Source organism: Macaca thibetana, chromosome 11 (genome assembly GCF_024542745.1).
Source record: "Macaca thibetana thibetana isolate TM-01 chromosome 11, ASM2454274v1, whole genome shotgun sequence".
Taxonomy (NCBI): Eukaryota; Metazoa; Chordata; class Mammalia; order Primates; family Cercopithecidae; genus Macaca; species Macaca thibetana.
Window position 1 is genome coordinate 67,316,762 of NC_065588.1, and position 23,977 is coordinate 67,340,738.

Consider the following 23,977-nt stretch of genomic DNA (forward strand, 5'->3'; position numbering starts at 1 on the left):
GTTTGTGTTCACCATTGCATTCCTACTGCCTGGCCGAATGACTGGCAAATTATAATCATCACTATGTGCTGGGAGATAACGTTGCAAAAGAAAAATAAAGTTCATACCACTCATACAAGCATTATAGTCAACCAACTTGAGATGGCAAAGAAATACATAAATAAATATGCAAAAAAAAAAATACCAAAAAGAGAAGAATGGCAGTATCCTGTGCTACAAAGTGAGGAAACTACTTCACATTAGGTGGAACTCTGATAAGGTAACATTTAAGCTAAGTCCTGTCTGATAAGAAGGCATAAGCTGTGCGGAGATCTACGACGAGAGCGTTCCAGACAAAGGTAACAGCACAAAGCCTCTAAAGTGAGCAGATACTGAGTATGCTGGAGAAAGAAGGGGAGCATGTACGTAGCATAGTTATGGAGAGCATGGTATGAGACGAGTTCAGAGAGGAAGCTCTTCAGGCCAGATCCTGTAGAGAGATGTAAGCCAGGGAAAAGATTATAAAGTTGATTTAAGTGGTACTGGACATGCAGGCAGATTTTAAGCGATGAAGTGACATGATCCAGTGTTCCAGGCAGAAGATGATGGTGAGTGGTCTAGGGTGAATGTAGTGGAGAGGAAGAGAAGTGAATATATTCAGAAGATGCTTTAGAGGTGAAATCAACATTGAGAGTGAGGGAAAGAGAGGAACATGGATACCACCCAGATTTTAACTTCAACAACTTGGTTGATAGAAAACTGGGGGAGGATCATAGGTTCTGTTTTGAGTATTTCGGATTCAAGATACCTATTAGATATGCAAGTGGAGATGTCACATGAACAGTTCAATATATGAATATGGAATACAGGGAAAATTTCAGGGCTGGACATATAGATTTGAGAGTCCTCACTGATAAAAGAAAAACTTCAGTCAAATTAAATTTAAAGGAGTTTAATTGAGCAATGAAAAATTCATGAATCGGGCAGCCCTCAGAATCATAGCAGATTCACAGAGACTCTTTTTATATATATACATCCTTTAAGTTTTGGGATACATGTGCAGAATGTGCAGGTTTGTTACATAGGTATACACGTACCATGATGGTTTGCTGCACCCATCAACCCATCATCTACATTAAGTATTTCTCCTAATGCTATCCCTCCCCTAATCTGTCACCCCCCAACAGGCTCCGGTGTTCCCCTCCATGTGTCCATGTGTTCTCATTGTTTAACTCCCACTTATGAGTGAGAACATGTGGTGTTTGGTTTTCTGTTCCTGTGTTAGTTTGCTAAAAATGATGGTTTTCAGCTTCATCCATATCCCTGTGAAGGACATGAATTCATCCTTTTTTATGGCTGCATAGTATTCCATGGTGTATAAGTGCCACATTTTCTTTATCCAGTCTATCATTGATGGACATTTGGGTTGGTTCCAAGTCTTTGCTATTGTGAACAGTGCTGCAATAAACATATGTGTGCATGTGTCTTTATAGTATAATTAATTTTAATCCTTTGAGTATATACCCAGTAATGGGATTGCTGGGTCAAATGGTATTTCTGGTTCTAGATCGTTGAGGAATCGCCACACTGCCTTCCACAATGGTTGAACTATTACACTCCCACCAACAGTGTAAAAGTGTTCCTATTTCTCCACATCCTCTCCAGCATCTGTTATTTCTTGACTTTTTAATGACTGCCATTCTAACTGGTGTGAGATGGTATCTCATTGTGGTTTTGATTTGCATTTCGCTAATGACAGTGATGATGAACTTTTTTCATACATTTGTTGGCTGCATAAATGTCTTCTTTTGAGAAGTGTCTGTTCATATTCTTTGTCCACTTTTTGATGGGGTTGTTTGTGCAGCCTCGTGGTGGAAGAAGATTTATAGACAAAAAATGGGAAATGATGTACAGAAATCGGAAGTGAGGTACAGAACGGCTGGATTGGTTACAGGTTGCATTTGCCTTATTTGAATATAGTCTGAACACTCAGCAGGGTATGAATGGTTGAGGTACAGCCGCTGGGATTGGCCAAGACTCAGTTATTGTTACGCGTGCATACTCCTAAGTTAGGTTTCCAATCTTGTCTACCTATTAAGCTAGGCTGCAGTTAGCCCATAAGGATTCAAATATAGAAGTACAGAATCCTTCTCAGGCCATATTTAGTTCACTTTCACATTACCATATAGAAGTTATTTAGAAGCTAAGTACTAGATAAAATTACCTAAGGAGAAGGCATAGACAGATTACCTCAGAACCCTGACCCTATCCCTGGAGCATACCAATATTTAAATTTGAAGAAAGGGGGAATAAATACATATCACTGAAAGGCAGTTAAGAAGAAAACCATCAGGGTAATGTCCAGGAAGTCAGAAAAAGAATGTCTCAGAGAGAGTGAGGCAGCTGCCAAGTGCTGCTGAGAAGTCTAGTAAGATGAGAACTCCCAATCCCACTGGTTCTGGCAGCATGGGATTACTGCGTCTTTGAGAGAAGACCATCCTTAGTCACATAGTGGAGACAGAGCCCAAATGGAAAAGACTGAAGAAAGAATGAGAGGTATGAAAGTGAAATTATTTATTTTAGACAATTATTTCAAGTTTTGTTCTAAAGAGAAGCACTCGATATATGGAAACTAGGATAACATGAGTTTATATAGTTCCACTGTCCACTGGGAATTTCAGGGGGATGTGAAAATTTGTTCCTGTATAAAATGAATTGAAGAGTTTCTTACCCTATGGACAATTAAGATTACAATGTTGTTCATGTAGAATTAAACTCTTTATTAATTATACCAAAGCCTGTAGGAAATCATGAGTGCAGATCACAACTAAGTTAATTGTAATATGCAATAGAAAAGTAGGAATATAAGCTTCTTGGACAATAACTTCCTATAGGCTCTCAGATGAATCTCTCAAAACCTATAGTAACTCAGAATTGTACCCTACATAATAGTAGTAAGAAATATTCTGTATCAATTGAATTAATAAATCCAATCAAATATTAGAAGTATTGGATGGGAAATCAAGGGAAACCTATGGTGAGAATTTTAATAGCTATATTATGAGATGCTCCAGAAAGAATCTTAGGCAACTTAGAAAAATATACACATAGTTATAACGGTTACCAGTAGCTGGGAAGGCGATTGAGGGGTTGCAGGGATAGGTGGGGATGGTCAGTGTGGGGGGGGGGGAACCATAAAGGATAAAGAAGACCTATGACTTGATAGCACAACAGGGAGACTATAGTCAATAATAACTTAATTGTACATTTTAAAGTAACTTAAGGAGTGTAATTGGATTCTTTGTAACTCAAAGAGTAAATGCTTGAGGGGGATGGATTTAAAAATATATAAGTAAGAAAATTTAAGGTGAAGGAATAGATGGGGACTAGGTGGAGACAAGACTTCTCATAGTATATGTTTTTATTTCCTTTTGATTTTGAAGTATGCAAATATATTAATTATCAAGAAAATTAAGTTTTTTTTAAAGTGCAGTGGTTTGATCCAAAGCTGAGGAGACAGATAGCTGAACAGGTCTCAGCAGTCAGGCTGGGGTGGTGGTTTAGGTCTGCTGTGGGTTGTATCAAATGGAAAACAGCAAGATAGGAGCTCTCTGTTGGCTGGGTGGAGGCAAAGCCTAAATAAAGGGAAAGTCAGTGACCAGGGGCCAAATCTAACATTTCAGAGAACTTTCAGGGTGGGGAAACTGGGCATAATTATTATGATGTGATATAAGCAGGCAGATATATATCCAAGAACACTCTTCTCTGAGCATCCATTCTAGGACAGGGGCTTTATTTCATGCTGTGATATTTTATTTCAAATATTTCTGAGTAAAAAGGCCAATTTGGTACATGTTAGACTATGATCCAGAAGGAAAAAGATCTGGAAAAAAAAAAGTTGGTTCTGCTGAAGCTAGAAGCTAATGTGACAGCAAAGGGAGAGAGTTAGTTCCTATTAAGGATCCTTCAGGTTTAAACCCCAGCATTTTTCTGTCTTTCCTGAGGTTTAACAGCCAGACACAAGCAGTACTTTGAATGTGGGTGGTCCCTCAATTCCCACCAGGGTAGGTAACTGTTCTCAATTTTGATACTGTTTTGCCCAATATTTTGTTGGCCTTTTTAGTGAGTCACTTTTTCCTCTGTTTAATTTATGTGCCATACTAGTATCTTCATATCTTACAGGAACCCAAACCCAAGGCTATCAAATTAGATTGATTTGTTTCTCCAAATAACCCAACATCACCTCCTATCTTTCCAATTTTTTAAATTAATAGACTTCAGTTTTTAGAGCAGCTGCAGGTTTACAGGAAAATTGGGCAGAAAGAGAGTTCCCATATATTCTCTCCCCTACCTCCCACGACAGTTTCCCCAGTTATTAGAATCTTGAATTACTGTGGTATACTGTTATTATTAATTAGCTAATATTGATATATTAGTGCTAAATAAAGTTTACCTTAAAATTCATTCTTTGTGTTGTACATTCTATGGATATCGACAGCTGTTTAAGACACCCTTCTTAGAGTATCATACAGAGAGGTTTCATTGCCCTAAAAATCCCCTATGCTCCACTGATTCATCCCTCTCTTCCTTCTACTCCCAACCTCCACCCGCTGATCTTTTTCATCTGTCTCCACAGTATTGCCTTTTTCTCTTTTTCTTTTTTTTTTTTTTTTTGAGATGGAGTCGTGCCCTGTCACCCAGGCTGGAGTACAATGGCGTAATCTTGGCTTATAGCAACCTCTGCCTCCCGGGTTCAAGCAATTCTCTGCCTCAGCCTCTGGAGTAGCTGGGATTACAGGCACTCTCCCAAAGTGCTGGAATTACAGGCGTAAGCCACTGTGCCCAGCCCATAGTATTGCCTTTTATAAAATGTCATCCAGTTGGAATTATGTAGTGTGTAGCTTTTTCATACTGGCTTCTTTCACTTAGTAATGTGCCTTTAAGTTTCCTCCATGTGTTTTTGCAGCTCAGGAGTCTATTTTTAATGTTAAATAATATCTCATTGTATGGATGCACTGTAATTTGTTTATCTAATCACATACTGAAGGCTATCTTGGTTGTTTCCAAGTTTTGGGCAGTATGAATAAAGTTGCTATAAACAGTCATGTGAAGGATTTTATACACTCATAGTTTTTAACACATTTAGGTAAATAGCAAATAACACAATTGCTGGATTTTATGTAAACAGTATGTTTAGTTTTGTAAGAAACTGTCCAACTATCTTCCAAAGTGGTTGTACCCTTTTACATTCCTACCAGCAATAAGTAGGTGTTCTTAATGATCCACATCCTTATCGGCATTTGGTATTGTCTGTATTTTTTATTTTAACCATTTTAGTAGTATTTTATTGTTGTTTTAATTCACAATTCCCTAATAACATATGATGTTGAACACCATATCATATGTTTACTTGTCATCTGTATATCTTTTTTTGTGAGGTGTTTTCAGATCTTTTGTCCAGTTTTTAATTGGATTGTTTGTTTTATTATTTCTGGGTTTCAAGAGTTCTTTGTATATTTCGGAGGCCAGTCCTTTACCAGATAGGTGTTTTACAAATATTTTCTCCTTCTGTGGCTTGTCTTTTCATTCTCTTAATCTAATTTATTTTTAATGAGACAAATATCACCCCAGGTGAAATCAATGCCCAAAACCGTTTTTCTTGACTAGTTTATTTCCCCATTTTCCCAGCTTACAGACACATGTTGCTACCTTTAGAACAACTTTAGCCTCATATACACCACTAATACTTTACTGTGCCTTAATGAATTTCTATAATCACTGCTTCCTTGAACTTCAAGATTTCACTCTGTTGAAAACTGTGAAGGCTCTGAGGTTTATCCTACTTGCAGACTAACAAGTTAACCCCTCATAGTTTGATGGTTGCCATCAAAAGACATGAGACTCCTGGGTAAGACAGAAATGACTTTATAACTCATGGCACAGCAAGCTTTACAAGCTTCATGTTTGTCTAGGTTCTCTTTGTTTCCCAAGTTCCACTCGGGAGATGCTCAGAAGCCCAGGTGGATGGTGAGTATGCAATAAATTTTTATCACGCAGAGGGACTCTGAGCTTAGAAAACTCCAATCTTTTAAAGGGGTGCTTTTTCCTCTCCTATAAGGGTGGCATTATTTTTATCTTCCATGACTGTTTGCTGTATAAACATTCTTGAAAAGATAGTCTGGAACAAAATCTGTCAATTCCTCTGCTCAGAAGATATGTAGAAATGTGAGAGACCCATGGAGAATTTTCTTCCAAAATAATCTTTCATCTCTCCAGGTCATGGTAAACTGCCAAAATAAGTATTGCGTTTTTAAAAACTTCTTATACTTAGCAAAAATACCTGTAATTGTTCTCTATTACCTAAACAAAATATAAACTCCTTAGCAGAGCATCAAGACCATTAAATATCAGTCTCCCAAATAACCTTTATAATCGTAATCCTAAAACTTCCCAAAAAGTATCATTCATACCAACCAATACAAACCTTTCTGCCCTTTTTCTTGTTTAACTAGTTCTATATTTCATTCCTTCCAGCTTCTCTGTCTCAAATGCTATGCCCATATCAACAACTTCATTGATACAATGAAACCGATTTGTTCAGGATTAAGTCAGATGGTACTTCTCACATGAGACAGTGAGAAGGAGCACTTTTTCCCCATAACTCAATTTAAGTACACTCTATAAAGTTGTCTATTTGTATTTTCTCTCTATTAGTGTGCAAAATCTAGGGCCTATATCGCAATTTTGTGTTTCTTACATTAAGAAGTATGTCTAGCAAATATTGAGTGAATGAAAGAATATATAAATATTGTGATTTTTGTATTTTCCTAAGGAATTTCTAGGGAGAGAAGATCGTACAATTTTAATAAACAATCATCTTCTATCAATAAAACAACTGTTTCTCAACTCTCCAACTTTTCTTCATCACTACAATAGTCAGAGATATTTTTTAAACCTTTCTGGTATTTTAGAACACAACCCAGTGCTTCCTTTTATTAAACCTCCTGCAACATTTTAACTGAATGTGAAAGTAGAGAAGGAAAATCAAAAACTGCATTCTGGCTTGTCAACATCCCTCATTTTATCTCTTTTATCTCCACTAAAATCCTTCCTCAACTTTCCTAACTGTTTGACATCCTTTGAGTGCTTTCATATAAGCATTGCTTGTCATGAAGTCACCTTGCACAACCCAGCCCTCCCAAGAGGAGGGCAGGTTTCAATTAAGCTAACAGACAGCAGGGTGATAACAGTGTCCACTGAGATCAGAATAACACAATGTTTTCAAGAATGAAGGGTTTACAACTTTTCTCAGAAACTAACAAGCAAGGCAGCTTGGCTTGCAAGGAAGACAAGATGGCTCCATCACAGAGACTGTGAAGTAAAGGGGCAAAACAAGGGTGAAAACCAGCTACCCAAAGAGAGATGCAAACCAAAGGCTTCTGGCAAAAGCATGGACTTTATCTTCACAAAGTTCTGGGTTTTAAAGTATTTGCTTTTTACCAGCTCAGAAAAATGTGTATTTTGTCTCTTCAACAAATATCTTTTAAATCCCTAATAAGACAATAGTCAACAGAGCAAAAGCCCCAGTAGATTTTGCAGTCTAGCAGGGCATAGGTGGAAAGCAAATAAGCAAGCAAATCAATTTATACTTACGAGTTAAGTGCCACGAAGGAAAAGCACAAGGTGTCAGGAAAGTTGTTTATAAGAACTTACCTAGATTGCATGGTCTAGAAGGCCTCCTATTGAGAGGTAGTTTTACTTGATAAGAAAAATAAGGAGCCAGTCATGCAAAGAGGGTGGAGGGACAGGGAGGAGGAAGGAACAATTAATCAGGGAAAGTAAAAGTATTTTACCTCATCTGCAAAATGGGTGTTCTTATGAGAGGTTACATATAAAGGGTTTGGCACAGTTCTGATGCATTGTAAATGTTCAGCAACTGATGGTTCTTGTTATTGCTTTGGCTATTGACCTTACATACTTTCTAACCAATCTTTAAAAGCCTACAGATCACTGATCAATCTTTTAAATGCTGATAGACACTTAAATAATAAGCATCAGCAGCTACATCTTTAAAGAAGAGGGAGATAAGTAGAACATTATATACAACATAGAGAAAAATCTCATAAGAAACTCAGCATCCTCACTAATGTATATGCTGATAATTAGGAATTTTACATTTGTTCTCTGAAGCAAGTGAAAGTGTAATCGAAATGTAAGCAGGCAGAATGTTTAATTTAATGAAGGAAACATGTTGTTTTTGAGTAGTTTTAACCATGTACACTTGCATACAATTAATGTGTTGATTACAAACGACTTGCCTTCTCATTAAAGCACGGCAAGTAAGACCTTACTCTGTAACACTTGACCTTTGCAAATTTGCATTTCTTGACAAAGTTTGCCATAAATAAATAATGCCACTAACTTAGACTGATTCTTTTCTTCAGTTAGTCTGAATTAGAGTTTTTTGTGTGTGTGGCCAGTCCTAAATTTACCTGCTTTCCTTTAGTAGCTTTTTATAATTTATACTTTGTCATTTTCCAGAAGGTAGTGGATCTAATTAAGGTGGACTTTTTATGGTTAAATGACCTTTGTAATCGTTATAATTTGATAAAGATTGAAAAGCTGTTCAAGATATAATTTTCTTTCCTTTATTATTCTGCCAAATCTTCCTTTTTATAATCCTTAAGACTATCCCTACAAGTCTGATTCCATATGCGCAGAGCTCCATAAGGGCCCCATATGATTCTCCACATACTTAAAAAGATTTTTGTCTTTGTTGTCTGCCTCATGGGAGGAGACAAGTTGTTATAAAAGTTGTGCAAGTTTTAGCAAAAAAGACCTAGAAACCAGCCTCCTATTAGACAAAAAGCCCCAAACTTGGCCTTAAATGACTAATGTGTTTTATTAATTATGAATGATAATCTTGATGTCCCAAAGAAAAGATAGTTTCAGATCGCATCTAGAGTGTGTCTTTTACAGTTTATCATGTAAAATATTCTGAAATGTATAAGATCGTCATGAGATAAGAGTTGAGCAATGTTAAACGGTTAATTTTCAAAATAAGGATAATATCATGGATTTTATACAGATGTCAAGTGAGTTTGTATCACAGATTTTATTTAACTCATTATTAATGAGGGAATTAGTAAGAGGTTACAAGCAATTCAAAGGAGAATTCAAATAAAAACAATTTGTAGGTCAAGTTTATTGAAATGGAGGCAAAATTCTTGCTTCTTCCATAATAAGGAAAAAAGGCAATTGAATCTCTACTGGGCTGAATCTAGCTGAATGTCCAAAACAAGTATTATTCGTTTCTATCAATTACCTACAATTTACAGAATTGTAAAATAGCTCAAGGTCAATGAAAGCCCAGAGCCTCCATAAAATCAGAATCAGATAACCTAGAAGAGATTGTTCTAACCCATTCAGTTTTCCAGTGAAGCACAAAATTTTCCCCACAACATAAGTAGTATATATGCTTTCCACTGTTGTTAACAAACTCATTCATCCACAAACATATACTGATATGTTCCTGTATGCAACACAGAAGGCTAGTCTCTGGGGACACAGAAGTGAATCATATATAATCACTGTTCTCAAAAAGCCTAAAATACTACAAGGAGAGACATATGCAAACAAATGAGGGTAAAAAGTGTCAGAGGAGTTATAATAAAGGTTTATACAGAACAGAGCAGTAAAAGGAATCATGAATAAGCTTCAGTACGGGATTTTATGGCTGTAATTGTTCTAAATGCTTCTCATATGATTGTTTCCTTTAAACCTCATAACTCCACATGGTAAGTTCAATTACAACTCCATTTTAAAAATAAGAAATCTGAGGCACAGGGGAATTAAAGAAATATATCCAAGATCCCACATATCTTACATGGTAGAGCCAGAATTTAGGCCTAAGTCTGATTCCAAAACTCATACTCCAATCTCTGTACTGTACTATCCTCCCATAAAAGATAGTATACTTCATTTTACCTTGGGTGAGGGTTGGGGGTGGGAAACTGGAGGAGAAATCTAAGATGAATTTTAAAAGATGACTGATGTGCATCTACAGGTAGGAGCTGGGGCTTTCCAGAAAGAGAGCCTCATGGGCCAATGTACCAAGACCTGCATTGCCCTGAAAGGTCACAGAGCACCTCTCAGGCCAAACTAAAAATGTTTATATCTATGATGAACGAAAAACTGACAAAGAATTTAAAGCTAGAGAGAACCATGATCCATTTTGCTTTTTAAAAAGAACTGTGGTTTGGTTGTTGTTGTTTTTCCCCCCAAGATGGTAGATGGGAGGCATTGTTAGTATGCCTCTCCTACTTGCAAAGACAAAATAGAGTGTAGAGATTCACACTGTGAGCTCTTTTTCCAAGAAGCAACACAGGAACTTAACAGGAAAACTGAAAGAAACCACAGATGCTTTGAAAGAAGCTCCCTACATGGAGCATCAACATTCTTGCAGATGAAAAGGGGTCTTTCTGATCTGAATACCCAGAACAGTGGGTCAGGAGTACGAATGGGAGGTGGATGACTATCTAGCTGGACTGGCAGGAGAGCTGAGGTGGCTCCTTCCCTTCCCCATGATAGCTCTCCAGCCACCTCCGTTAAGGCTGTGACATCTGCCAACCATTGGGTATTGCATTTACCCATGTGCTTTAGCCACAGCTGGCTTTTACCCATGGACATCTCCCCTACTGGCCTGAAGCCTGAACTGTTCAACCAAGTAAGTAAAATACTAAGGGAAAAATAATAAATAAATAAATAAATGTATACCACTGTGGAAGAAGATAAACATATCAAGAGACCTCTGCAATTCCAACCGCATGTGAGACAGTGAACCTGCTCACACACCTACCACATTACTACTGTCACCAGCATCTGAGAAAGACATCACACAAAGCTCTCTGTAACAAGGAACTCATACAGAGTCTTTACAACCCTGCAAGCACCAACAGTCAAATTAGGCCACCATAAATTACAAACATTAAGGTCACATCCTCAAAGGGAAAAAATAGTGAAAAAACTACAGTCACATCAAAAATAAAATCAGGAATACTAGAAATAGTCTACCCAAGTGAGAAGGAGTCAGAAAAATAATTCTGCTAGGAGACGGATTATCCAGACAGAAAGTCAACAAAGAAACACTAGAATTAAATTAAACTAAACTCTAGCAAACAGACCTAATCAATAGTTACAGAACATTCTACCCAAGATCTGCGGCGCATACTTTCGTCTCATCAGCATATGGGACATTCTCCAAGATAGATCATACATTCCAGGACACAAAACAAGTCTCAATAAATTTTTAAAAATCAAAGTCATATCAAGTATCTTCTAAGACCCAGTGGAATAAAACTAGAAATCAACACCAAAAGGAACCCTCAAAACTATACAAATACATAGAAATTAAACAACCTGCTCCCACATGATTTTAGGGTTAACAATGAAATCAAGATGAAAATTGAAAAATTATTCTAAATGAATGATGATATGACACAAGCCATCAAACCTCTGGGATACAGCAAAAGCAGTGCTAAGAGGAAAGTTTATAGTGCTAAGTACCTACATCAAAAAGTTCAAAAGGGCCGCACACCATGGCTCACATCTGTAATCCCAGCACTTTGAGAGGCTGAGGCGGGTGGATCATGAGGTCAGGAGTTTCAAGAACAGCCTGGCCAAGATGGTGAAACCCTGTGTCTACGAAAAATACAAAAATTAGCCAGGTGCAGTGGCAGGCGTCTCTAATCCCAGTTACTCAGGAGGCTGAGGCAGGAGAATCACTTGAACCCAGGGAGTGGAGGTTGCAGTGAGCCAAGATCGTGCCACTGTGCTCCAGCCTGGGTGACAGAGTGAGACTCTGTCTCAAAAACAAACTAAAAAAGGTTCAAAAGATCACAGATTCACAACCTAATGTCATGCCTCAAGGGACTAGACAAGAACAAACCAAACTCAAAGCTAGCAGAAGAAAAGAAATAACAAAGATCAGAGCAGAACAAAATTAAATTTGAAACACAAAGTACAAAAGATCAATGAAACAAAAAGTTGGTTCTTTTAAAAAAATAAACTAAATTGATAAATTAACAAAGAAAAGATTCAAATAAGTTCAACTAGAAATGAAAATGGAGACATTACAACCAGCACCACAATACAAATATTATTGAAGTCTACTATGAACATTTTTATGTATACAAACTAGAAAATCTAGAGGGAATGGATAAATTCTTGGAAACACAACTTTTCTTGATTGAAGCAGGAAGATATGGAAATCCTGAACAGACCAAAAACGAGTAGTGAGATTGAATGAGTAATAATAATAATTTTTTAAAAAGTTGCCAACAACAACCAAAAAACCCAGGGTCAGATGGATTCACAGCTGAATTCCACCAGATATGGAAATGAGAATTAGTACCAATCCTACTGAAACTAGTCCAAAAGAGTGAGAAAAAGGGAATCCTCCCTAACTATGTCTATCAAGTCAGTGTCACTCTGATACCAAAACCAGGAAAGGACATAACAAAAAAAGAAAGCTATAGACCAATTTCCCTGATGAACATCAGTACAAAAATTCTCAGCACAATACTAGCAGATCGAATCCAACATCACATCAAAAAGATTATACACCATAATCAAGTTGGTTTCATCCCAGGGATGCAGGGATGTTTTAACATACATAAGTCAATACATGCAATATATCACAAAAACAGAATTAAAACCAAACCATATGACCATTTTACTAGATGCAGAAAAAGCATTTGATAAAAGCCACCATCCATTCATGATTAAAAAAAAAAAAAAAAAAAAAAAAAAACCCTCAACAAACTAGGCATAGAAAGAACATATCTCAAAATAATAAAAACTCTATATGGCAAGTATAAAGCCAACATCATATTGAATGGGAAAAAGTTGAAAGCATTCCCCCTAAGACCTAAAACAAGACAAGGATGCCTACATTCACTTCTATTCAACAGAACACTGGAAGTTCCAGCCAGAGCAATCAGACAAGAGAAAGAAATTAGAGACATTCAATTTGGAAAAAAGGGAGTCAAACTATCTCTGTTGCCTGATGATATTCTCATATATCTAGAAAACCCTAAAGACTTGTCCAAAAGACTTCTAGATTTGATAAATGAATTCAGCAAAGTCTCCGGTTACAAAATCAATGTACATAAACAGGTAGCACTTCTATACACCAAAAATGACCGAGCTGAGAATCAAATCAAGAACTCAATCTCTTTTTCAATAGCTGCAAAACATAAAATAAAATACCTAGGAATATACTGAACCAAGGAGGTGAAAGATCTCTACAAAGAGAACTATAAAACACTGCTGAAAGAAATCATAGATGACACAAATACTTTCATCTCATCAGCATATGGAACATTCTCCAAGATAGATCATACACTCTAAGACACAAAACAAGTCTCAATAAATTTTTAAAAATCAAAGTCTCAATAAAATTTTAAAAATCAAAGCATGGGAAATACATCCCATGCTCATGGATCAGAAGAATCAATATCATGCAAATGAATGTACTATTCAAAAGCAATCTACAAATTCAAAGCATTTCCTATCAAAATACCAACGTCATTTTTTTTTCACAGAAATGGAAGAAACAATCATAAAATGCATATGTAATCAAAAAAGAGCTCAAATAGCCAAAATGATCCCAAGTCAAAAACAACAACAACAAAAGCAAATTTAGAGGCATCACATTACCTGACTTCAAATTATACTACAAGGCTATAGTTACCAAGACAGCATGGTACTGGTATAAAAGTGGATACATAGACCAATGGAACAGAACAGAGAACCCAGAAATAAAGCCAAATACTACAAACAACTGATCTTCAATAAAGCATACAAAAACACAAATTGGGGAAAGCACATCCTATTCAATAAATGGTTCTGGGAAAACTGAATAGCCATATATATGAAAATGACACTAGACTCCAATCTCTCACTACATACAAAAATCAACTCAAAGTGTATCAAAGACTTAAATCTATGACCAGAAAGCATAAAAATTCTAGAAGAAAACCTAGAGAAAAACTCTTCTGGGCATTGGCCAGAAAGGAATTTATGACTAAGGCCCCAAAAGCAAATGCAACAAAATCAAAAATAAAGAAATGGGACCCATTTAAATTAAAAAGCCTCTTTGCATGGCAAAACAAATAATCACCAGAGTAAACAATCAACCCAGCATGTGGGAGAAAAAGTTTGCAAACTATGCATCTGACAAAAGACTAATATCCAGAATCTACAAGGAACTCAAACAAATCAGCGAGAAATAAAATAATCCCACCAAAAAGTGGGCAAATGACGTACATAGATTTCTCAAAAGAAGACATAAAATAGGCCAACAAATATATGAAAAAATGCTCAACACTACTTGTCATTAGGGAATTGCAAATTAAAACCACAATGCAATACCACCTTACCTCAGCCAAAATGGCCATTATTAAAAACAAACAAACAAACAAAAACAAACAAACAAACAAACAAAAAATAGATCTTGGTGTGGATGTGGTGAAAAGGGAACACTTATACACTGCTGGTGAGAATGTAAAGTAGTACAACCTCTATAGAAAACAGTACGGAGATTTCTTAAATAACTAAAAATAAATCTACTATTCAATGCAGCAATCCCTCTACTGGGTAATTACCCAAAGGGAAAAAAAAGTCATTATATCAAGAAGACACCTGAATGGGTATATTTATCACAACACAATTCGCAATTGCAAAAATATGGAACCAACTTAAGTGCCCATCTACTGATGAGTAGATTAAGAAAATGTGGTACATATGCACCATGGAATACTACTCAGCCACAAAAAGAATAAAATAATGTCTTTCACAGCAACCTGAATGGAGCTGGATGCCATTATTCTAAGCGAAGGAACTCAGAAAGGGAAAATTAAATATTGTATATTATTGCTTATAACTGAGAGCTAAGCTATGGGTACGCAAAGGCATACAGAGTGGTATAATGAACTTTGGAGACTTAGGATGGAAGGAGAGTGAGGAATAAATATATACCCATTGGATACAATGTACACTACTCAGGTGATAGATGCAATAAACTCTCAGACTTTATCACTATACAATTAATCTATGTAATCAAAAACCACTTCTACCCTAAAAGCTATTTAAATAAATAAATTGAACTGTGGTCTTTATTCTTATAATGGCAACATGGATGATGGATTACGGACTACAGAGAGAACTGTAAAACACTGCTGAAAGAAATCATAGATGACACAAACAAATGGAAATACATCTCATGCTCATAGATTAGAAGAATCAGTATCAGTATCATGCAAGTGATGATACTATCTAAAGCGATCTACAGATTCAGTGCATTAAGAATTACATTGGGATAATCATTAAGAAACTATGGGAATAGGGCAGGTACGAGATAATAATGACTTAAACCAAGGCAGCAATACTGGAGAGGTAGAGGAGCAATACATACACACACACACACACACACACACATGCACACACATTCACACACACAGAACATGAAGGAAGTATAGTTTATAGAACTCAGATATAGGGCTATCATAGACCACTTATTTTAAGATGACATATAATAAGCTTTCTATTTTAAGTTATAGGAGATGCAATACCATTCACCGACGTTGAAAAAAAAAAGTAAGAAGAAAAAGATTTGGCAGAAATATGAGCTTGATTATGAACACGTTGAGCTTAAAGTGAAAACATCCAGAAGACAGTTGGATATTAAGCAGAGGAGCCCAAGCAAAAAGTCTAAACACTGATGAAGATTCATGAATCTTGAATAGAAAGGTGGTAGATGAAGCCATAAAAGGAAGTCAAATTACCCTAGGCAGGCAGAAAAGTCAGAAGAGAAAAGAGAACATTGAGGCACATCAACAATAAAAGTACAGATACACCCAGAAAGACCTGTGACAAGACCAGGAGGGAAGAAAAGTAGGGGATTCAAAAGCAAATGAGTTATGAATCATAGGGAGGAAAATGGTGTTCAAGGAAGATGGAAAGTATCAAGTTTCAAATACCACAGATAAGACAAGTCCTGCGGAGGCCTGAGTCATCAGCTCCCTTGCCAGAGTGGTTTCAGCAGTATGGAAGTGCAGTTGGAAAAGTTACCTGAAAAGTGAGTGGGGATAGCTGCGTAAAGGTAGCAGAATGAAACAATTCATTTACCCATCCTCTCTTCTATACCCACCCACCTAACAGTAAAGGAATTTTTAAAACCATTACCCTGTGATACACAAAGCACACAGGAGAGGAAAACAATTTTTGGAAGCTGAAAAACTGATAGATGGGTGGTAGATGATTTAACAAAGTGAAGAAAGTTGTATTCTCAACCAACAACAAGGAAAGCTAAGCAACCAATTTGCACCCCAGATCTCCCACCCAACTGTTCTGGAAATAGTGGCACAAGATGTTGATGCCACCGGGATTTTGATGGAAGATAGGATTAAAAACAGAAGGATTATTTGAAAGTTTATTTAAAAAGCACTCAGACACCAAATGGCCTCTCTTCACCAGGAGACAGGCTTCCATTTTATGGAAAACTGGAGATTTATAGTCAGCAGAAAATGAAAAAAATACATATTATGCGAGAAGACACAGTCCTTGGTTGTGTACCATACTGAATTCAGTGAGTTTTAAAGGAAATTTTCATACTCAATGTTGAAACCTTCAACCCTCTTCCCATCTCTGTCCCAGAAAGCTGGTATCCAGAATTACATCTTCCAGGCAGGAGGCTAAAAGCGTCTTCACCAGTGATTCTGATCAGCCTAAGGAAAAAAGACCTAAAAATACTGATATCTGGGATTCCCCAAAGAAACAGTTGAAACAGCCAAAACCTGACCACAAAAATCAAGCCCACAGTTCACAAGCCAGAACTTACCTTACTCTTACAGAGCTTTCCATCAGCTTTACAGTGCTACAACCTGAAACATAAGCAGATAGTCACAGATCACCAGACAATTAGAGAAAACATGAAAGGCAGAAAACAAAACAAGCAGCAAATAATCATCCATGCAGGGAGGTGAAAACTACAAAAAACTACCATTAATATAGTCAGAGATAAAGTTGATTACATCTGAAATAGAAGCTGAATATTATAAGTAAATAAAGGGAATAATCAAGAATAATAAAGAGCCCTTGGAAAAATAAAAATATATTTGCAGTAATAAAAATCTCAGAAAAAGGGTTTGAAGATACGGAGGACCTCTCCTATAAAGTAGAGCAAAATACAGAGATAAAAAATAGAGAAAAGAGGATGAGTGTGGTGGCTCATGCCTGTAATTCCTGCACTTTAGGACACCAAAGTGGGAGCATCACTCAAGCCTTGTTTCTACAACATTAAAAAAAAATTATCCGGGCATGGTGATGCATGCCTGTAACCCCAGCTACTTGTACTCAGGAGGCTGAGGAAGGAGGATCGCTTAAGCCCAGGAGGTCAAAGCTAAAGTGCACCAGCACCAGCCTGGGCCACAGAGTGAGATCACAGAATGAAACCCTGTTTCACACACACACACACACACACACACACACACACACACACACACACACACACACAAAAGCGAGAGGGAGAAAGAAAAGAGAAATGAAAAGAAAATTAAAGAATAAATAGACAAAATGGAGAAAAGGAAAGCATTAAAGAACAAATCCAAAAATAATTCCTACATTGAAAGCATACACTGATTGCCCAGAACAACAGATAAAAATATACCCACATCAAGGCAGATCCTGAGAAGTTTCAGAACACTTGGATGAATATTTAAAACATAAGTAAAGTCACATACAAAAGATTGGGAATTAGAGTGGCTTTAGATTTTATTCCAGCTTTATTGAAGTATACTTAACAAATAAAAATTGTATGTATTTAAGATGTACAACATGATGTTTTGATATACGTATATATTGTCAAATGATTACCACAATCAAGCAAATTAACACATCTCCCTTTTCACATAGTTATAATTTTTATGTGTGGTAACAATACTTAAGATCAATTTTCTTAGCAAATTTCAAGTATGCAATATAGTATTATTAACTATAGTCATCACGCTATACAGTAGATATTCAGAATTTATTTATCCTGCATAACTAAATCTTTGTACCCTTTGACATCTCCCTATTTCACCTGCTCACCCACCTGTCCCTGGAAATCACAATTCTACTCTGCTTTTATGGGTTCAACTTTTTAAGATTCCACATATAAGTAAGATCCTGCAGTGTCTTTCTGTGTCTGGCTTATTTCACTTGGTATTATATCCTCCAGGTTTATTCATGCTATCTCAAATGACAGAATTTCCTTTTTTAGGCCGGGCGCGGTGGCTCAAGCCTGTAATCCCAGCACTTTGGGAGGCCGAGATGGGCAGATCACGAGGTCAGGATATCGAGACCATCCCAGCTAACACGGTGAAATCCCGTCTCTACTAAAAATACAAGAAAATTAGCCGGGCGAGGTGGCGGGCGCCTGTAGCCCCAGCTACTCGGGAGGCTGAGGCGGGAGAATGGCGTGAACCCAGCGGGGCGGAGCTTGCAGTGAGCCGAGATTGCGCCAACTGCACTCCAGCCTGGGGCACAGAGCAAGACTACGTCTCAAAAAAAAAAAAAAAAAAAAAAAAAAAAAAAAAAAAAAAAAAAAATTTCCTTTTTTAAAGGCTGAATGATATTCCACTAAATAAAGCTCCATAGATATAATCTCACATTTTCTTTATTCATTCATCCAGCAACAGACACTTACATTGTTTCCATATCTTGATTATTGTGACTAACGCAGCAATGAACATGGAAGTTCAGAAAACTCTTTGACATATTGATTTCCTTTGCTCTGAATATATACCCAGAAGTGGGATTGCTGGATCATATGATAGTTCTATTTTCAAATTTTGAGGAACTTCCATACTATTTTTCATACTGGCTGTACTAATCATTCCCACCAATGTATAAAAGTGTCCTCTTTTCTCCACACCTTCACCCAAACTGATTTTTGTCCTTTTGATAACGGCCATTCTAACAGTAGTAAGATGATAACTCATTGTGGTTTCGATATGTTTTCCTGATGATTCATTACATCAAGCACTTTTTCATATACCTATTGACCACCTGCATGTCTTCTTTGGAGAAATATCTTTTCAGATTCTTTCCCCGTTTTTAAATTTTTTTTTTTGAGACACGGCCTCACTCTGTTTCCCAGGCTGAAGTGCAGTGGTGTGATCATAGCTTACTGCAGCCTCAAACTCCTGGGCTCAAGGGATCCTCCTGCCTCAGCCTCCCATGTAGCTGGGATTACAAGTACGCGCCATTACACCACACCCGACTAATATATATATATTTTTTATAGACAAGATCTTGTTATGTTGCCCAAGCTGGTCTTGAACTCCTGGACCCAAGTTGATCCTCCCACCTCGGCCTCCCAAAGTGCTGGGATTACAGGCCTGAGCTGCTATGGCCAGCCTACTTTTTAATTAGATTATGTATTTTTTGCTCTTGAGTTATTTGAGTTCCTCATGTACTTTGGATATTAATCCCTCATTAGGTGTACAGTTTGGAAATATTTTCTCCCATTCCATAGGTTGATTTTGTCCTTTTCTGTGCAAAAACGTTTCAGTCTGATGCAGTTTCGTTTGTCTGTTTTTGCTTTTTTTGCCTATGCTTTTGCTGTCACATACAAAGCATCATTGCTCAGAACAATGACAAAAGCTTTATCCTTATGTTTTATTCTTAGTGTTTTATAGTTTCAGGTCTTACATGTAACTATTGAATCCATTTTGATGTATTCAGGAGAAAGAAGATGGCAAATAGGCGGCAGGACTAACTTGCAGCTCCTGCTCAGACAGAGCAGTGTGTGAGGACTTGCATCATGAACTTGCTACAGAACTACTGCAGAAATATATCAGGGAAGCCAAGAGAACCCACAGGCCCTCTGAAGGAAGTGGATTGCTCCTGCAGGACCTGGGAGACAGCCCAAAGTCTGTGAGTGCCCAAGCTGTGACAGTGAGAAAGGAGGATCATCCGCACCCAAAAATACACCCTAACCGGGGAACCTGAAGGTATAGATCACAGGAGAAGGATGTGACCTTACCTGGAGCTGCGTCAATTTAGAGAGCCAAGTGAAACACAGGGGCAGAGGAAGCAGTGGGAAAAGCCCTATGGGCTCTCCAGATCCCCAGTGAAGCCATTTCTGATTTGTCTCATGGGAGTACTTGGGGAGGGCTGCCACAGGAACTGGGAAAAGATCACAGGGAGAAGGAAACCTTCAGCTGAACTTTGTATCAATTCCAACGGAATACGAAGTCTCCTGGTCAAAACTTGAGGGAGGGCATGAATCGATGTACAGACTCAACAGGCCAGAAGGCACAGAAGTCCTGCTTGCTTTCTCAGCTGGTAGTCGGGTAGCCTGGGGCAAGTTCTCAGCCCTCCTCACCCACTGCCTGGAAACAAACTTGGTGCTGTTGTGGGGGGCACAGTGGGACTGAAACCAGCCTTTTAGGCTGTGTGGGAGCTGAGTGAGGCCTGTAACTGCCTGCTTTCCCTGACTTCCCTGACAACCTGTATGACACAACAGAGGCAGCCAAAATCCTCCTGGAAACAACTTCATTGACCTGGGAACCACACCCCCATCCCCCACAGCAGCCACAGCAAGCCCCCCCGAAGGAGAATCTGAGCTCAGACACACTAGCACTGCCCCCACCTGATGATCCTTCCCCATCCACCTGGGACAAGGGCTGAGGGCAAAGGGCATATTCTCTTGGGAGTTGTAGGGCCCCACCCACTGCCTGATCCGCCCTATACTACCATAGCTGATGCTCTCTTGAAAGCCCCACCTCCTGGCAGGAGGACAACCAGCACAAAAATAGTGCATTAAACAACAAAAACTAAGGACTGCACAGAGTCTACTTCACTCCCCTGCCACTTCCACTGGAGCAGATGCTGATATCCATGGCTGAGAGACCTGAAGATGGTTCACATTATAGGACTCTGTGCAGACAGCCACCAGTACCAGCCCAGAACCTGGTAGCCCTGCTGTGTGGCCAGATTCAGAAGAGAAATAACAATCACTACAGTACAGCTCTCAGGAAGCCACATCCCTAGGAACATGGGAAGAATACTACATCAGGGGAACACAAATGAGACAAAAGAATCTGAATAGCAGCCTTGAGCCCCAGATCCCCTCTGACATAGCCTACCCAAATGAGAAGGAACCAGAAAAACAATTCTGGTAATATGATAAAACAAGGTTCTTTAACACCCCCAAAAAATCACACTGGCTCATCCTCAATGGATCTAAACTAAGAAGAAATCCCTGATTTACCTGAAAAAGAATTCAGAAAGTCAATTATTAAGCGAATCAAAGAAGCATCAGAGAAAAGTGAAGTCCAATTTAAGGAAATAAAAAAAATGATACAAGATATGAGAGGAGAAATCTTCAGTGAAATAGATAGCACAAATTTAAAAAAAAAAGATAATAACTTCAGGAAATAAGGAACACACTTAGAGAAATGCAAAATGTACTAGAAAGTCTCAGCAATAGAATTGAACAAGAGGAAAGAAATTCAGAGCTCGAATACAAGGCTTTTGAATTGACCTAATCCAACAAAGACAAAGAAAAAAGAATTAAAAAAAAAAAAGAACAAAGCCTCCAAGAAGTTTGGGATTATGTTAAATGATCAAACCTAAGAATAATTGGTGTTCCTGAGGAAGAAGAGAAATCTAAAAGCTTGGAAAACATATTTGGGGGAGTAATCAAGGAAAACTTCCCTGGCCTTGCTAGCAACCTAGACATCCAAATACAAGAAGCTCAAAGAATACCCAGGAAATTCATCACAAAAAGACCATCACCTAGGCACCCTGTCTTCAGGTTATCTAAAGTCAAGATGAAAGAAAGGATCTTAAGAGCTGTGACGCAAAAGTACCAGGTAACCTAAAAGGAAAACTTACCAGATTAACAGCAGATTTCTCAGCAGAAAACCTACAATCAAGAAGGGATTGGGGGTCTATCTTCAGCCTCTTTAAACAAAACAATTATCAGTCAAGAATTTTGTATCCAGTGAAATAAGCTCCATAAATGAAGGAAAGATATAGTCTTTCTTTCCTTTAAACAAATGCTGAGAGAATTTGCCACTACCAACCCAGCATGATATGAACTGCTAAAAGGAGTTCTAAATCTTGAAACAAATCCTGGAAACACATCAAAACAAAACCTCTTTAAAGAATAAATCTCACAGAACCTATAAAACAAAAATGTAATTAAAAAAAGTTATACAGGCAAAAAATCATATGCATGAATGGAATAGTACTTCACATCTCAATAGTAATGTGGAATGTAAATGGTGTTAATGCTCCACTTAAAAGATACAGAATTGCAGAATGGGTAAGAATTCACCAACCAAGTTATCTGCTGCCTTCAAGAGGCTCACCTAACATAAGGACTCACATAAACTGAAGGTAAAGGGGTGGAAAAGGAGATTCCACGCAAATGGACACCAGAAGCAAGCAGAAGTAGCTATTCTTATATCAGACAAAACAAAGTTTAAAGCAATAGCAGTTCAAACAAAGAGGGACATGATATAATGATAAAAGGTCTTGTCAAACAGCAAAATATCACAATCCTAAATATATATGCACCTAACACCGGAGCTTCAAAATTTATAAAACAATTACTATTAGACCTAAGAAATGAGATAAACAGCAACACAATAATAGTGGGGTACTTCAATACTCCACTGACATCACTAGACAGGTCATCAAGACAGAAAGTCAACAACAACAACAACAACAACAAACCATGAATTTAAACTATACCCTAAAACAAGTGGACTCAACAGATATTTACAAAATATTAACCCAACAACTGCAGAATATGCATTCTATTCATCAGCACATGGAAACTTCTCCAAGATAGACCGTATGATAGGCCACAAAACAAGTGTCAATAAATTTAGGAAAATTGAAATTATATCAAGTGCTTGCTCAGACCACAGTGGAATAAAATTGGAAATCAACTCCAAAATTAACCTTCAAAACCACGAAAACAAATGAAAATTAAATAACCTCCTCCTGAATGATCACTGGGTCAACAATGAAATCAAGATGGAAATTTAACAATCCTTTGAACTGAGCAATAACACAACCTATCAAAACCTCTGGGATATGGCAAAGGTGGTGATAACAGGAAAGTTCATAGCCTGAAATGCCTTTACCAAACAGTCTGAAAGAGCACAAATGGACAATCTAAGGTCACAACTCAAGGAACTAGAAAAACAAGAATGAAACAAACTCAAACCCAGCAGAAGAAATGAAATAACCAAGATCAGAGTATAACTACATGAAATTGAAACAAAAAAGATACAAAAGATAAATGAAACAAAAAGCTGGTTCCCAGTACAGATAGATGTGGCTCCTCCCAGGTTCCTTGGTAAATGGGGCTGAATTTAGTACCATGGCCATATGTAGCTGGAGCTAGTCCATAAGTTGGTGTCACTTTTGGTCTGTAGCAAGGACCATGTTCAGGAAGCCTGCCACTGTAGTCCAGGCCTGCCTTCTCAAAGTGGCTCTCCTTGGTCTTGGGCTTAACTTGGGTTTTGCAACCTCCCACCTGAATTTCAAAGTTTTCACAATGGCATATTTGTCCATGAATGGCTTCCAGGTAAGTGGGTGGGAGAACATGAGCTGGGGACCTCCTATTTTGCCATGTTGCTGACCTGAATTTCCTAACAACACTGTAACAATGACATTCAAAATTCTATGGGAAAGTGCCCCCTAACTCAGAATTCAATATACAACCACACGACAATTTATTGTGATGATAGATTGTACATGGTGATATAGACTGCACATGACAATGATAGACATACAAGGAGTCAAAATATTTACACACATACACTCTCTTTGCAGCCTTTCACCAGAAATTACTGAAAGGGATATTCTGCCAAATGAGGGTGTAGTAACAGGAAGCAAATTATAACTCACTTGCTTTTGAGTCCCCTACTTA

General features: G+C 37.7%; 1 protein-coding gene across 2 annotated transcripts in view; it reads right to left on the reverse strand.

Annotated features, from left to right (window-relative positions):
• Nucleotides 1–23,977, reverse strand: part of TSPAN8 (tetraspanin 8) — an 88,351-nt gene that overhangs the window by 46,296 nt on the left and 18,078 nt on the right. The window contains exons 1-2 of one of the 2 annotated variants that reach the window (XM_050746630.1): nt 20,069–20,491; nt 16,880–16,922 (exon numbers count right to left, since the gene is read on the reverse strand). The exons of the other annotated variant lie outside the window; for it this stretch is intronic. The gene's annotated coding sequence lies outside the window, so the exon portion shown is untranslated. Of the gene's footprint in view, nt 1–16,879; nt 16,923–20,068; nt 20,492–23,977 lie in introns of those variants that run through there. 2 annotated transcript variants of the gene reach the window in all.